Source organism: Tinamus guttatus, unplaced genomic scaffold, assembly GCF_059628265.1.
Source record: "Tinamus guttatus ecotype Peru unplaced genomic scaffold, ASM5962826v1 Tinamus_guttatus_pri_ptg000318l, whole genome shotgun sequence".
Taxonomy (NCBI): Eukaryota; Metazoa; Chordata; class Aves; order Tinamiformes; family Tinamidae; genus Tinamus; species Tinamus guttatus.
Window position 1 is genome coordinate 1690115 of NW_028288852.1, and position 13078 is coordinate 1703192.

Consider the following 13078-nt stretch of genomic DNA (forward strand, 5'->3'; position numbering starts at 1 on the left):
TTCCAGGTCTCCAGGACTTCTGCGTGCAGGCAGCAGATGGAAGTCGGCAGAATGAAAGGTTGCAGAGTTCGATCCTAAATCTTCACGTTTCTTTTTCAATTCCCCCTTTAGGAAATAAAGGAGTGTGCCACCATCCCAGATACTCTCACCCTTAGCAGGATGGGTGGTACTTTGAGCTCAAGAGCCCTGACTTGGTCAAACTTCTGCATGGCTGCATGTGTTCCCATAAACTAAGTGTACTCAGGACGAGTTTTCTGGCCTTGAGGCCAGCTGACACAGTCTGGCCGTGCTATAAAACTCCCTTAGGCTCCAAAGCAGGGTGTCAAATCTAGACTGCCTTTGAGAAGGATCCCTGCTGTTGTCCTAGTGCCCGAACTTGTCTTGGGAATTGTTTGGGATGGTGCTAACCGGAGAGACCAAAGCCATCCAAGGGACCATGCTCACCCTGTATTAGCATAAAAGGTAGACAGCAAGAAACTGGGTTGAACTAGATGATCTCTAGAAGTCCCTTCCAACCTCAACCCTTCTGTGACTCTATGAATCACAGAGATGGGGCCAAGCTCTTTCTGTGGTGGCCAGCAACAGAACAAGCGGTAAAGGGTACAGATTGCAACACAGGAAGTTCCATCTCCATGTGAGGAAGAACTTCTTTACTGAGGGTGACAGAGCCCTGGAACAGGCTGCCCAGAGAGGCTGTGGAGTCTCCTCTGGAGATCTCCAAAACCCTCCTGGATGCCACCCTGTGCCACGTGCTCTGGGTGTCCCTGCTGGAGCAGGGGGTTGGACTAGATGGTCTCTAGAGGTCACTTGCAACATCAACCAGTCTGTGATTCTGTTAATGTTTCCCTGGCATTAATTAACTAATACATGAGACACAAACTTTAGTGGATGAATTAGTTCTGTGGAGGTGAAATTTGGGTAAATCCTACCATTGACTGCCAGAGAAATTGTTTTTTTTTTTTTCAGTACAGTGGCCTTGGAAGCTGAATCTGTAGGCCGTCTAAACAGCTTTTGGCAGCGTGATATGTAATACATGTTGGCAGAGAAACTGGTTAACTTCCAGATTTTTTTTTAAGCAATTGAGTACTGTTAGTTCTGAGATTTTAAATGGAGGACAAGATATCCCACCTTTCTCTGCTATATTTACTTGTGGCCACTGGAAAAGAGAGTATTGTATCAGGAAATATGGTGGGGTAGCACACACACAGTGGGTTGAGATAAGGAAGGATGATGCTGTAAGCAGAAAGAGATGTAAAACTTAGTCAACTTTCTATGTAGGAAGAAGTAACCTAGGGCAAAACATGTCTGATCGCTGTGGGGTGAGGAATAACAGTTTGCAGAGAGTAAGAATAAGTCTCAAACCAATGATACCCTCTTAAAAGGCTGTGATCTAGCTAGTGTGCCTGATTTGGCCCAGGGAAAGAAGACTCGTGTGCCAGACACTGTCCCTTGCTAACTTGGCACATCATTTTATCAGCTGCTGATACTCAGATGTCTCCAGACCAGTCCTCTTTGCTCCAGTGTCAATGAATGCATTACCATCTAACCTGTGAAGTCAGGTTAGCTCAGGGACCCTCCTGCTTGGCTGCTCTTGCTTCATCCTTGCTTTTTCTTCCAGGGTGCCTTACGTGGTTATGAAGCTGAAGGCATGGCTTTACTGCCACCTGAATTTGCTTATGATGTCTCTTTCTCAGGTTGTTTTTCCTCTTCTCTCTCTCCAAGTCATTTGCTATTTAAACAAAACCCTGTTTAAATAGCTATTATACAGGATGTGTGTATCCTGTTCAGTATAATTGCAATCAGGTCCATGATGAAATTAATCTTTTGGCTGTTTTATGGAGGCATAATCCTCTGCAAATGTGCAGTGTAACCTCTGACTCTTGAATCTGAGATTCTCCAGATTCCAGTTAATGAATTCTTACTTTTGCTAAGCTAACAAGTTGCCATATTAATCACAGTAATAATTGGCAGCAAGTCAGAATCTTAATAAAGTAATACTCTGCATCCCCCCATCTTTAGAACTGTTATTGTGAAGAAGCTTTTAAGCAAGTTATTTCTCCAGTGGTTTTTCTCTCCAGTCACTTAAAAATGCGTTTCTGTGCCACCCTTTGCCTGATGTTGGCCCCCTCGTCGTGCTCTTTCGTGTCTTAGAGATCATAGAACTTGCTAAAATTCCTTGCTGCAAATAATTGCTTAATGAAAGCCCTTTATCAGAAAAAAAGAAAAATAAAGCGTCATGCAACCTGTCTGTTGGTTAGCAAGTACGTTGGCCTGTGTTGTAGACTACAGTGTAAGAAGTTACTTCAGGGTTTTTATAGCGTAAACATGCCTTTGCTAATCTTCTGATCATGATCTGCTCAGAAGAGGTACAAACCCAGGTTAGTATGTTTTGGTTTAAACACCAACGTTTTGGTTTTGTAAAACTGCAAATTATCTCCCATAGGGGACAGTCAGCTCAGTGACATCTAACGACTGGCTTCCTCCTACGCGGGACGCGCTGGTTGTGCAGGGATAGATCCAGAAAGATACTCGCTTCTGTCTCTGTGGGGATAGTGTATTTATTGCCTTGAACTTCGAATGACAGTCTTGAAAACATTACTTTGAAGTGACACCTTTCTTTTTGTTGTTGTTGTTGTTCTTCCCCTTAACTTATTTTTCTGCTAAGGTATTTGAATTTTCTCCCAGAAATTTGTTAGGAGTCTTTTATTATTATTATTATTAAAAAAGCAAAATAAAAGAAAAAGGCTTCTTGAAAGCTTAATATTATGTTGTGGGAGACTATAATTATTTAATTTTTAAATGAATGTTTAGATGCTTTTCTTTGCCAAAGTTGTTATTGTTTTCTTTTAGCTTTTACTAATACTGAAAGGAAATGGTAAGAGTTTGTAAGAAATCAAGATGGCCTTCAGGATGCCTCTCCCTTGTGTATTTTTAACTTCTCCAGCTCTGTATTCCCGTTTTCACCCTAATCCCAGAAAGGCCAGCATGAGACTTCTGATGCAAGTCGTGTAAGTACTGTAACTGAGCAGAGAAAAGGATTTCCCACCAAGTTACAGTGGTGTGGGCAGAGCCATCAAAAGATCTCTGCATGAACACTTAAAGCAGAAGATGCTTACAACTTTAAAACGTACAGCTTTATTTTTTTTATATATATATTTTTTTAAATCCTAAGATAAAGGAGGTGTTGGGAGTTGCTCCCTTTAAGAGAACAGGATATATGGAAGAAGTTAAGAGTCACTACTCTAACTTTTTTGAGGAAATCTTTGGATTTAGCATGTATAGAGAAGCAAAAATACTCATCTGTTAATTTGGTATTCTGTATGTTCTGTGCCCTTAAATGTAATTGTTTTGAAAATAAAACTAACCTTGTTATGTGATGTTCAAAAGCAAACTTGTGTGCAATGTTTTAATTTTTTTAAGAAAATGTTTGTATATAATTAAATGGTTTAATGTGCTTTAATTGGCCTAAGGTAAAGAGTAGTCCTAGAATGTAAACATATATAATTAGGATTTCTGATTTCACTGTGAGATCTCTGAACTCTCATGTTTTGCAAAGTGGTTTGTTTTGTTTACAAAACACTTTCTATTATTTCTTTTATGGTGTTGGTTTAAAGGCATTTGCTTCACTTCTGTTCTAATATTGAATTCATGGTATAGTGACATCTGGTGACACTTAGCATTATCAGTTTCACTGTGTAAAGTCGGACACTTTGAGCAAAAATGGTAATGATATGACAATTCTCTGTGTCTATGAATACACGTTTTTAAATGAGGTGGTTATAAAAATAGTTGCTGTGCAAAATGTTAGTAGTCTTCTTCAAGAAGAAAGCAAATTTTCTAATATCACTAGAGCAGTCTCTTCATACATCTTCTTATTTTTAAAGCACAGTGTCAAAGTGATGCTGCTTTACCTTGTATCTCTGATGTTTTTTAGATATCTGTGAAGTATTTTTGTTTTTTTTGTCGCTGTTGTATTTTTTCTGCAGATTTTATATAAAATAACAGTTAATGAATTGCCTTTTTTTTTAACTATTCAACTAAAATACATTTCAGACCAAAACCAAATGATATCATATAGCATTTGAAACCTGCCTTTTCCTTTGTCCCTTCCTTTTTTGAAATAAGCCAAATGGGCATGTAGATAAGATCACTATAGCTGGGTCCAGGTCTCTCTTGGTCAAGTGTTATCTGAAGGTCTGTTAAGATCTTATAAGACAATATACAGAAAAAATATTGTAGTAGGAATATAGATTTAGAAGTGTTAATGAAATTAATACAGCTTAATTATACTTGTAAGTTGCTACTGTCCATAATGACAAGCTTTTTGTCATAGAAACAATGTATGATAAATTAATTTTGGTCTAGTGTATAGAATTATCATATTGCTATAAATCTTTGAAGTAAATTTGATGCAAAATTTTCATAGTTAGCATTGCTGGCCCTGTGTATACTGTTCTTTGTATACTGTATGCATATTATTTTGCCTACTGCATTAGTCTTCAGACTAAAACTCTTATTAGAGAGTATTTGGATACTTCAGACTGTGTTTCTTGCAGTTTACATTCCTCTACCATGGCATTTTGTCCTGTCTAAAAGTATTGTATGGAAATGTTTAAAACTTCTGTACAAAATTTCAATAAAAATAGAGAAAAAAAAAAAGCAACAGAGTAGATATTTGTGAAGCTATTTTAGAGAACCTGTACATAATCATGTCGTATGTTCTTATTGGTCATAAGCCTTGCATCCTTCTGGATAAATACTTCGTATTCTGCACCCATCACAAAAAGGCAGACCTCTTGAAGCAGAGCATGATGGCTTTTAGTTAGAGAAGTTAAGAAAGGAAAAAAAAATAGATTATTTAAAACTGCAAGAAGAACCAAAATACGGTTGTAGAGTTTGGCTGCAACGCTGAAGGCCGAGGCTCGCTGGGTAGGGGGGAAAGCAGAGCAGCAGCGTCTGCAAACGCAATGTGGTTGAGCTGCTATTTAGCACTCCAGCCTTGCTTGGTAGAGCCCCTGACTGTGATGGGATATAGATATGTGTGTGTGCATGTGTGTCGGATGTGTATGTCTGTGTGTATTTTTGACCTATGTATGTGTATAATTTTGAAAACCCCTGTTCAGCTGCTGCCTAAGCAGTTCTTGAACGGGTCAGTTGTAGTCACCACTAGAGAGTTGCCTTTGCTGGGGTGGGAGGAGGGGGTACCTGCTCAGGATTTTAACTTAAGAGAGATTAAAAAAAACCCAAAACATCACTTTCTGGATGCAGAAACCAAACAGTGTCCTTCATGGCCTTCTCGCTCTCACACTTGTCCCTCATCAGGAAGTATTTGAACTAGTAGCAATGGAAACCCATTTCTGGTGGTTTTCTGGTTCTTCATTGACACTACTAGAAGCAAAGAGCAGGGACGGGCACTGTGTGAACCAGCCATAGGGTCATGATGAAAATGCTCTCCTAGAGGTGGGAAGCATGTTCCCACAAGTTACTGGGAGGACAGTAAACCCAGGTTTTCAGCTACAAGGGAGATGCTACTTTCATCAAAATTATTCTTAGTATCCTCTTATGCTACTATGTTTTTAGAGGGCTGCTTGTTTGTTGAAGGAGTGGGCACAAAAAAACTGCTGGAGGGGAAAGTTTGGGTTTGGCACGCCAAATGAGCAGAGCTTCCTGCCTGCAGTTTGGGTTTGAAATTGTGATTTCCAGATTTCCTTTATGCAGTGTTTTTATTACTTAGCAATTTCTTAACTGCTTAGCTAACTAGCATAGTAAGTGATTTTCTATTCGGTGAGAACTTTTCTTTGATTTTTAAGAGGAGCTTGAGAGGCCTCTTTGTCCCTCTGTAGGGACGTTCTCAATAGTTAGCAAAGACGTTGTGAATCCCTAACTTGAAAGTGTTTGAGACTTGACCATTTCTGCCTTTGGGTGTGGAGTCCTGGCCCTGACAAGGTTGTGGGCAGGTTCAATAAATGCTATGGCAGCATTTACTTTGAGGGTCCACTGGAAAAAAGGACTCAAGGAGGTGGTGGTAATAAGTACTCTTTGCCTACTGGCTCCAAAGTGACTTCTCCCTTCTTTGGATGTGGTTCTCCTGGTTTGCGCTAGGCATGTTCCTGTGCCAGGAAAGTGAACAAGCCAGGACGTTTGGGTTTTGTGCTGTTTTTCCTGCCGGTCTAGCAAGCACACTGAGCCAGGTTGTGCTTAGCGACTTGCCTTTCTGATGATTTTTTGTGGGCTTCAAGGACTAACGGAAGTGAGATGACATTTTCCCCTTATGGCTGTTTTATGTTTTTAACTCTTGTCCTTAGTCACAAACATGTTTAATATTTATCTAGGTTGTGAAACTAGCTTTCTAAGATAGCTTTGAATATTCCTTCTTACATGCTAGAGAATCTGACTAAGAAATTGCGACGGCTCAGGCTTGCTGGTGCACAGCAGTGGGTCAAAGCAGTGACCTTCACACTAAATGCTGTTTTGGTTCTGAGCCAAGGATAGTTAATTTCCTCTAAAAGCAAGAGGTTTAAAAAATTACGGTCATGGTCCTCATACCATGGGGAAGGTTGGCTATTTATCACATTGAGCTTTTTCCTAGTCCTCTCTCTCATACCTCAGTAAGGATGCTATAACAGATAAGTAATAGGAACCGGGCCTCTATTTCTAGTCCTTAAAAGAAGATTTCTCTTACTGAGGGGGAGTTGTTCAGTAACCCAGACTAGTCCAGACAGTGCTTGTGGTCCTCGCTTGGTCTTGAGAGTTTGGGGTATATTCCAGGTGAGTCCCAGCACTTGATTGCTACAGTGAATGCTTTGGGCAGTTGCACATAATTCTCTAAAAACCTAAGAGCTCCAAGGCTGGAAGAGTCAGACCCAGAGGATTGAAAACGCATCTGTCTTTGACCCTTGCAGCTTGTGACTCTGAACCAAACCATTGTGTGTCTTCCGGAGGCCGCGCAGCGCCCGTTGCTGCTGCGCACATTTCCCTGAATTGCACAAGTGTGAAAACTGATTCGGAAAATACCTGGCATGCTGAATGTGTCCAGAGCAATTACACTGCTGGTTTGGAGTGTCTTGTTAGAGACAGTGAGTTACTCCCTGCAGGGACAAGTGCTGCACTCAGTATTGTGCATCCAGGGGAGACAGGGAGGCAGCAGAAATTGGACTGTAAACTCTGGTAATGTTGCGTGCTATTTGCACTGCAGAGAAGCCCTTCTCCTTGCTGATGAAATCGCTTTGTCTCTGAAGTGTTTAGGAAACAAAGCAGCGGCTGCAACTGGGTGGCAGTGGCTGTTTTTGGCTTCAATGTAACTCTGAGGAGCAGCCATCACTTTCGGATCCCTTCTATCCGTGCTTGTGTCTTCTAAGCTGGATGAATAGAACTAAGAAGTGATGAAAAGATGAAGAAAAATGATGAAAGAAAATACTAGGGGAGCAAGGGATGGATACATATGCACCCTGGAATATAAGGCTGAATAAGAGGAGAGATGCTGGGAGATACTGAGCTCATCTGAAAGTAGAATCTTATCCAGAATTAAGAATCTTATTTTAGATTAATCTGATTTTGAGAAACGTGATTGTATAGATAACTTTCTTGAGAGAGAAGCTTCCAGACTTAAGTTCCAACATAAACTTTATTCTGCTGATAGATTGAGTGAATGTTGGTCATATTATTTTTCTTGAGCAGTCCATTTTCATAAGATTTATTTTATATTAAACCTCTTAATGATAGGTAAAATTATACCAAAGGACCTCTTATCCAGAGGAGTCATAGCCAGCTTTCTCAAGAGGGTTTATATAGCAAGATTTTGTCTTGTAAGATAGGGAAGAGAAAAGAGAAAAAAATTCATGTTCTCTGATGTTTAAAATTCTGAATTCATCTAAAATACTGTCATACATACAATGTATTTTCTAACTTGCTTAAGAATGACCTGATATGGGTCTTGATTGCAGTAGGCTGCATAGTTAGGTTGGGCTTTACTTCTTAGGACCTTTTGAAGGTGGACTGTGAGGCTGGGCACTTGCAGAGCAAAATGTTGAGGAATCCAAGGAAAAGAGATTAAGTCAGAAAAGGTTTCAGAGTTTCTTAATATGTGCAGTTGATTACCCTCCTTATGGGCTTTTTTTTTTTTTTTTTTTTGGTCTGTCTTTTTAGGCTTAAAAAACCCAACTTGTTGAAGTATATTCTGTATGCAAAAGTCACAAGAGAAGCAAAACTTAACTTGCAGTTTCTGGTAAGCTTGGTCTTGGGAAGTTTCTGGTAAGAACTTCAGCTGACCAGGAGTGTTATGTTGAAATCCATACCGTAAAGCACTGTGGTTGAGAAGGGGAAGATCAGTTTCTGCGTGGAATATTAAGGAAGGTGCTTAATTGGTTCTCAAGTTATTGTCAGTTGTTAAATGGTTTCTAGTAATAAACCTTCGAAGTGGTTTGGAATCATGAAGATATGGTTATAGTTGGCAAAACTGTTTAACTAGATTTATAACTAGACAGACATGTTCTAAAATTCTTTTTAGAATTTAAAAGGGTTCATGCTATCTACCATGAATTAAATTTAACTCAGTTCAATGCTGAGACTAATGTGCTAATTTAACCCAGACTTGATATTTTCACCGTACATAAGCTTGCATTGCCTTGGTTTTGGTTCAGTTTCTTAGCTTTGACAGTTTCCTTTGTTTTTAAGTTAAACAAAACTATGTTTTGAGTTAAACAAAAGATTAAACAAAAAGGTTTATGGAATTTAAAATCTCTGAAGGAAAAAAAAGAGATCTTGAGACAGTGAAGATAATAGCAGCACTTTGGCTTAGAAGTTGCTGCTTGCTCCGTATCCAAGTCTGTGGGCTTCTTACTCACCTCAAGTGAAGTTGCTCATTCCTTGGTTTATCCCCTTGGTTTATCAGAACTATAATTAAAGACATGGTTTGGGAACGGGATGTTATAATTATTTCAAATTGAGTCAATTTTGACTGCACCCCCCCCCTTTTTTGTGATTTTTCCTCTATACCCGCTATTTCCCAAATCCAGTTCTAAAATAATACCATGCCTTTTTGTGCAGTTTTGTTCAGATGGAACTCTGAAATGGTCATCACATGCAAAAACACCTGGTTTCTCCCATTTGTTCCTTTATATCTGGAAATTTTTACTCTCTTAGTTCCAGAGCGCTCTGTAACTGCCAATGTCCAGTTTCCCCGTGACATTTATCCCGGTCACATCTCCCAGGCCCTGGTCCAGAGCGCTCCGAGTTTGAGTGGCTCCGTCTCTGGAAATCCTGACTGCATTTGCTGGTTACATGCGGGCCATTTTTAGCACATGTGCAGCAGGGCCAACACACCTTCTGTTCACTTCATCTACCACTTTTATCTTTAGTTTTATGTCTTTTTGAAGAGTATATATCCTTCAATGGCCGTACTCTAATTCTGACTGCTCTTCCCTGATGTTTACGCTTTTACAGTAATTGCAGCTTTGTGTCTTGCACCAGGAGTCCAAGTTTGTTCCCAGGCAGATAAAGAACAACTGGTTACTGTGTTGTATACATAGCTACTATTTTTACTGATGTTACTACAGTATTTTTTCATGCTGTCTTATCTTCATATATTGATTATTTTTTTTTCATCTCTCTGCTGTGCTTTAATTCTGTACAGAAACAGACAACTAAATGACTCCCGGTTTTGCCTCATTTCTTGTCATAAAGTTCCTTTCTTAGGCCAGCTGATCTTGGCAAGTTCACAAATATATATGTTTGTCATTTTCACTAACAAGTTTTTAGTGTTTAGTTATGTATTCAGTAGTGATAAAGACATTTTTTTCCCTAGAGTTTTGCTGCTTTTGACTTGCAGTTTTCTTCTCAGCATGGATTTTGCATTCTTTGATTTCCGCCTCTCAACACCTAATCTCAGAAGAACCTTTATAACTATTCTCTGGAGATCTTCAAAACTTGCCTGGATGCCACCCTGTGCCATGTGCTCTTGGTGTCCCTTCTGGAGCAGGGGGTTGGACTAGATGATCTCTAGAGGTCCCTTCCAACCTCAACCACTCTGTGATTCTGTGATTCCACAACCAAGAGAAGATCTGATTTTCTGCTGCTAGTATCATCTGAAAGGGAATTAGAAAACTGTCTTACTAATTTTGATAGCTTTATTTCTGTTTACTATTACTACCTTCTACTTCGTGTTAACCGAATTGTTGACTGAATTTCGGGTCTGATTTCCTTCCCGTGCTCTCAGGACTCTTTTCAGAAGAGCCCTGGTGGCTCAAGAAAGCTTCTTTAAAGGCCTGCTGCTTTTTCTGTCTTTTGAATTTCTGTCCTCTCTTCAGCAACCTCTGTCCAGCTAGTTAGTTCAAAAACTGAGTGGTGGTGAAGAGTCTTTTTTACATGGCTCTGATTCCAGCTGCAGAGCTGTCTTTTCTGTTGAGATTGGGCTACATGTTTTTAGAAGAAATCAGCTTTATAAGCATGTTTTTTCAAGCTGTTGCCAAGTCTCTGGTCTGTCTCAGGGTAACAGCATATGGGGCTTACTAAGTCCTCTTTGCAGCTTCATGGCTGACACGCTCACGTCCATTTGGCCTCTGGTAGCACAAGAAGCCCTTCACTGTCAGAGTATTCCCATTCTTTTTTTCTCTTTGCTTATTTTTTAATATGCTTGCAGCTTGCCATGTGAGTCCTTCATGGCTGATAGCAGTGCTGTAGTGTTTGCTCTTGTGCTGGTGTTGTAAATTCCCCTCAAACAGAGGGTTTTGGAGTTGTGCTGTCCTGCAGGCTGGCTCCAGGTGTGCTCTGAGGTAGAGCTTGCTTGGGTGCCTCCATCTGTTTCTTTTTTTGGAAGCTGATGAAATGGGTGCATTAAAGAGCTTTCTGCTGCCTCGGAGGTAACTGCATCCTCCCCCAGCAGGGACTGAGGACAGGCTGGTGAAGAGAAGCGGAGAAGCCAGAGGTATGAGAGAAGCGTGTGTGCAGTCGGTTTTCTGCATGCAAGGATGGTAGTTCGTGTGACATCCAGGGCTATGAATCGCTCCTGGGCACATGGGAATAGTGGGGGTTAACTTAAACTTAACGGGGTTCTTGGTGGAAGGGTGCCGAGTTTGTGGAAAAGAGCTAGATAACAAGACCTTTCTCTTGGAGTGCTACAAGTTTAAAGGTTGGGAGGTGTGGGGAAGTGTGCTAGTTTGGTCTGTGGATAGCTGTCCTCCAGTTCTGTTTTCGGGAGGAGGAGTATTTCGAGTAGAAACACTGGGAAAGTCCGCCGGGCCTTCCGTCCCCTGGGGGAACATGCGGGGATGTGCAGCGCTGAGGTGACCGCTCCTGCACGCACGGGACGGGGACAGGGCTCGCAGTTACACACCAGCACTTGCAGGCTCTTCCTTCTGCTCGTCCCAGCGCTGCAGCACGGCTCGCCCGGCACCACGTTCATTTTCTCTCCGCAGCCCACCCTCTCCCTCCCCTTCATATTTTTTCTTTCCCTCTTTGCTTCCCCACATTTGTGGTAGGAGAATTACTGCTGGCTGTTCAGGAAAAAATGTTGTGGCTCCCGCGTTGGGAGCCAGACAATACCATTTCCTATGTCCTCAGCTGCTCTGGCTCCGAGGCAAACCGAGGAACCTGTGTCTGTGGATGTTATGGTTAGCAAAAGCTGGCCTATATATAGTTTGGCCGATGGCTTTAGGCAAGCTATGATAAACCATGCTCTTTTTTGGAGGGGAGCAATGAGAGGGATTACAGTGACAAGCTTGCAAAACCGACAATTAGTTTGTGTTTTCAGAATACTCCCACAAATGGCGAGGTTGCAGAAAAGTGTAATATTTTACAATCCTTAATGTAGAAATCTGTGGCTTTCTTTTCTTGTTCCTTCTGTTTTGTTTTGTTTTGAAATCTGTAGGACTTTATCTTAGGCTTCATTGTGCCCAGAAACTGCGCATCGCGCTGGCCGTGCTGATGGGTCGGCCTGCATAAGAGGACCAACACCTTATATATCTTATAGGGGATGTGGAAGAATACACTTCTCCGATAGTGTTCAACTTACACATGCACAGTTATTGACAGAGGAAGGGGTAGGTCACACAGCTGGACATACAGCTGTTCGGCTAAAGATGAGCAATGAGGGTCTGATTTGAACAGAGCTCCGTTTAAGGATCCAGCATCTTTTATGCAAGCAGAAAACAAGTTGTAACAGAAAACCTAGCAGTATGTTTGCTCACTGGCCCAGCAGATTTCTCCTGTGATAATTGCCTGAGTGCCACGGTAGCTCCTACAACCTCGCTGAGCACCGCAGGCACTGCAGGAGAGGGCTTGAGTGGCAGGGCCTAGTGCTTTGCAAGAGGATATTTTTCAACCTGCTGTTGGAAGCACTACAGGTGCACTGCAGCGCTCGCAGTTTGATTAGCTGCCCTTTCTCTCCTAACACTGCCTGTTTCTGTTATTAATGTAGGGAAGTAAAATGCTAGCGGTCAGATTGTGATTTCAGAGGCAAAATCTTCTGGACAGTAGAAGGTTCCTGTTTCACAAAAGCAATAGCTGTTTTCTCCTCTTTATTCAGGACAGGTTTCAGGTAGCTTTACAGCATGGTACTGTGAATAACACCAGCAATTAAGTATCCTGCTTTTCAGCTTACCCACGCAACACTGAGATGCTGTTGCTATTACAAAGCTTCTGTCATGACATGAGTATATTACATAAAAAATACGTGTGTTTTGATTTTGTTTAACGGTCAGGCCCGTTGGCTCAAGCAGGAGATTTCCCAGTGACTTTTTCCAATCCTTGAATATTTCTTAAAGCACTAGTGAGGGAGTAATGGCTGTAGTGACTGCTTCTCAGTTCTTCACAGCAGCGTTTGCTTGTCGCTCCTTTCCTTGGGTTTTTGGAAAAGGGGGACTGGGTGTGACTGCTAGGTAGTTGTTGTCATACAGACAGAGGGGGGAAAGCAGTGCAAAATATAAGCATGTAGGGAAGACTAAGAATCGGATCTTAGTGGAAAATACTTCTGTTGGTGGAATATGCTCTCTGGATTTGCTTTGGTGAGTGATAAGGAGGCTAAGCTAGTGATTCATTATGAACAATAAATCTAGAAGACAACACAGGAGCAACGCTTGCTGCC

At 41.2% G+C, this 13078-nt stretch overlaps 1 protein-coding gene across 1 annotated transcript in view; it reads left to right on the forward strand.

The window, feature by feature from the left end:
* MRPS6 (mitochondrial ribosomal protein S6) overlaps positions 1 to 13078 on the forward strand; it is a 46630-nt gene that overhangs the window by 16979 nt on the left and 16573 nt on the right. The gene's annotated exons all lie outside the window — the stretch shown is intronic.